Source organism: Entamoeba histolytica, genomic scaffold, assembly GCF_000208925.1.
Source record: "Entamoeba histolytica HM-1:IMSS scf_1104750517201 genomic scaffold, whole genome shotgun sequence".
Taxonomy (NCBI): Eukaryota; Evosea; order Mastigamoebida; family Endamoebidae; genus Entamoeba; species Entamoeba histolytica.
In genome coordinates this window covers 1-3,318 of record NW_001915336.1, presented here as the reverse complement: position 1 = coordinate 3,318, position 3,318 = coordinate 1, and the positions used below count along the sequence as shown (strand labels likewise).

Sequence of the window (3,318 nt, the reverse complement as noted above, 5' to 3'; positions counted from 1 at the left end):
TTCTGTAACTTCCCTTTAGTGGATTTTAGACTTCGAATGGTTTCTTCTTTGTTATTCATTTCCATGATTTTCCTTCCTTCTATCTCATTTATTTCACCGTGTAATTTTATATTTTCTTCTGTTAGTTGTTCATTTTCTTTCTTCATTTCATTATAATTCGTTTGTACCTTCTTAATTTCTCTTTTCAAATTTTCTATCTCTTTCTCAAATTCTTTTCTGACTATTTCTTTTGCTTTTTCCATCATTTCATCTGAGATGGTTTGTTCTTCTTCCTTTCTTTTTGCTTGATATCCTTTAATTTCTTCTTCTATTCTTTTAATCTGCTTTTGAAGTATTTTAATTTCTTCTTTTTCTCTATTATTTTCCTCTTCATTCTTTGTTTCTTCTTTGTTTCTTCTTGTATTTTTCTTTCTTTTTCCATTTTATTTATTATTTTAGCCATTTTACATCTTTTTTTGTAATTCTTTGATTGGATTTCTGCTTTTGATTTCTGTTTCAATTGCTTGGATATCTTCTTCTTTCCATCCTTTTGTTCTTTCTTTAAATTCTTCTTGCATTTTTTTCAATTATCTTTTTCTTTCTAATTGCATATACTTCTTGAAGAATATCATATCATCTTTTTCTTTTACCTTCGTATTTTTTCAGTATTTCTGAATATTCTCCTTTTCCCCATTTACTTGTTATTCCTTTTATTCTTTCGTGTATCTCTTTTATTGTTAACCATCTATGTCTATTGTTTGTATATTCGTTATTATTCCAGTATTTATCCTGTTTTTTTATTCGTTCTTCTTTGTCTTTGTTGTTTTTAACCCCTTTTCTCTTGGTATTTCTTTTATTATAATTGTAATATCTTTTATTATAATCGTAATATCTTTTATTGTTGTTATTGACATTAAACCTTGTATTTCTATGTCTTGTTTGCTTTTCTTTATAAGACGTCAAGGCATTACTCCATAACAATGGCAATAAAATTTGTTGTATATCCTGCATTGGAAAAGTATCTCCAATTATATTCATAAAATAAATAAATAAATACAAAGAATTACAAGAGAAAATAAGAAACAGTAGAGAAATAATATATGTAGAAATAATACCTGTAATATTATCAATAAATGGACTAATACATAAAGAATCAGCAAGAAGATTAAAAACACTAAAATTACAATTAGACTTTGCCAAAATCCTACAAACAATAATTATAAAAAATATGAAAGACTTAATATTTTACACATTCAATTCTGGCAGCACATTAGAAAAAGAACAATCTAATGCAAGCATGTTAGAAATGAACTCTATGACACCAATAGAACATAATGAAGAAAATGAAATAAACACTTCTCAATATGAAGAAAATCCAATAATGGATATATCTAATAATTGACCTTTTTTCATGAGATAAAAGTGAAAAATAAATAAATATTAAATTAAACTTTAATAGTTTTAACCTACTGTTCAGGTGAGAGTTTCTTCCAATCCTTTACACTCTCCAGAATCTACTTATTCTTGTTTTTCTACATTTCTGTATTATCCTGAATGATCATCACAGTTTTTCATAATATCTTTCATATTTGATTTGAAAAAAAGAAAAAAAAAAGAAAATAGGAAGGAAAAAGGAAAAATGAATAAAAAGCAGTTGTAGTTTAAATGGTAAAACATTCATCTTAATCCATTGCAAATGGTTTAAGTTTAGAATTATAAAAACAAAGTGAAAGTCGTGAGTTCAACTCTCACCAACTGCATTTTTATTTTTATAAAAAACAAAATTTTTATTTAAACTTAAAAAAGAAATTACCTAATTAAATGTTATTAAATTTTGTATTTCATTTTACATTTCTTTATTCTTCTCTGCTATAAATCGAAAGTGACACGTTTGAAACATCACTCATAAACACTAATACAAATTCAAGCACTGACTCTCTTTGTTATTTTCTGGTTATGACGGTGTATTTGAATTAGAAATGTATTAGGTAAAGTTGCAAAGGGTGTAGCAAGATATTATGATAGAATATTACATGGTGTAATATAAGGAAGTACTAAAGTGTTTTTAAGACTAAAAGAAAATTAAACATAATAATATAATGGGAATGAAATACTCTCTTCTCTCATTCATAAAATAAAGAAAAAAGGAAAAAGAAAATGTTTAAAATTAAGGCAGAAAATAAACAAAAGGTTAAAAAGAAGAATTAAGCAGAAGAAGGATGAGAAGACATTAATAAGAAAAAATAAAACAAAGAAGTGATTTTCTCAATTTTCAAGAAAAACATAAATGATAAGTTAAAGAAAAAGATTACTCTTTTTAAAAAACAAATAACTCAGGGATTAATCTCGGCTAAACTAGGAAGAATATATGAAAAATCTATTAACACTTAATTAACTAATTTTTAATTATTAATGAATTTCTCTTTCTTTTGTTATTTGTTTTTTAAAATTTTTTGTGGTGTTTGATGTAATGAATTTTTTTTGAAAAAAGAAATAATAGTAAAAGAAATAATAATAAAAGAATAATAAAAGAATAATAAAAGAATAATAAAAGAATAATAAAAGAATAATAAAAGAATAGTAAAAGTATATTAACTAAAAGAATAATAAAATAATAGTAAAAGAATAATAACAAGGGTTATAAAATGTTATTTAAACTCAAAAAGAAGAAATAAAAATAGAAAACAAACTTGAAAGTAATATATTGTAACCAAAACATATTATAATGTTTGGTAAAAAAGTATTACAAGAAAATAGATATTGAAAAAGGTAGTATTCTAGAAATATTATTTTTAAAGTATCTAATAGAATAAGAAATCAACAGAAATAATAAAATAACAAATAATTAAGACATAGAATAAAAATAAAGAAAATATTAATATATTAAATTTATTTCATTATTTATTATTTTGGTAAAATGATATTTCATATTTATCTTCAACATATTGAATAAAACAATACTTTTTGATATTGTTGTTCTTTTCTTTTTATTTATTCTTTTCTATCATTTTATTTATTCTTCTTTTCAATTGTATTAAAACTCATAAATATTATGTCAGAAATATCACAAACATTAAATAAATGAATATTTTAAACCACAAATTCTCTTCTAACATAGACATTTACTTTATTAAGATAATTCCAATTCATTATCAAATGATTTGTGGTTATTCATATTAATTCAATGAATATTATATTGAATAGTATTTTTCTATTCATTATGTTTATTGTGTTTTATTTCTATTTTATTATTTCTGATTAATTCAAATCAATTCTCATCAAATTATTGTTAATTGAATATTTAATTAATCGTATTAATATGAATGAAAGAATAATGTT

The 3,318-nt window shown here is 22.5% G+C and overlaps 1 non-coding gene across 1 annotated transcript, besides 4 other annotated features; it reads left to right on the top strand.

Annotated features, from left to right (window-relative positions):
• Positions 1-1,003: part of a repeat region that runs on past the window's edge.
• A 2-nt stretch (positions 1,004-1,005) lies between these two features.
• Positions 1,006-1,389: a repeat region.
• A 29-nt stretch (positions 1,390-1,418) lies between these two features.
• Positions 1,419-1,571: a repeat region.
• Positions 1,572-1,629: 58 nt separating this feature from the next.
• On the top strand, positions 1,630-1,739 carry EHI_061540. The gene has a single exon. It is a non-coding gene; the product is annotated as a tRNA-Leu (tRNA).
• Positions 1,740-1,855: 116 nt separating this feature from the next.
• Positions 1,856-2,384: a repeat region.
• Positions 2,385-3,318: the final 934 nt, after the last annotated feature.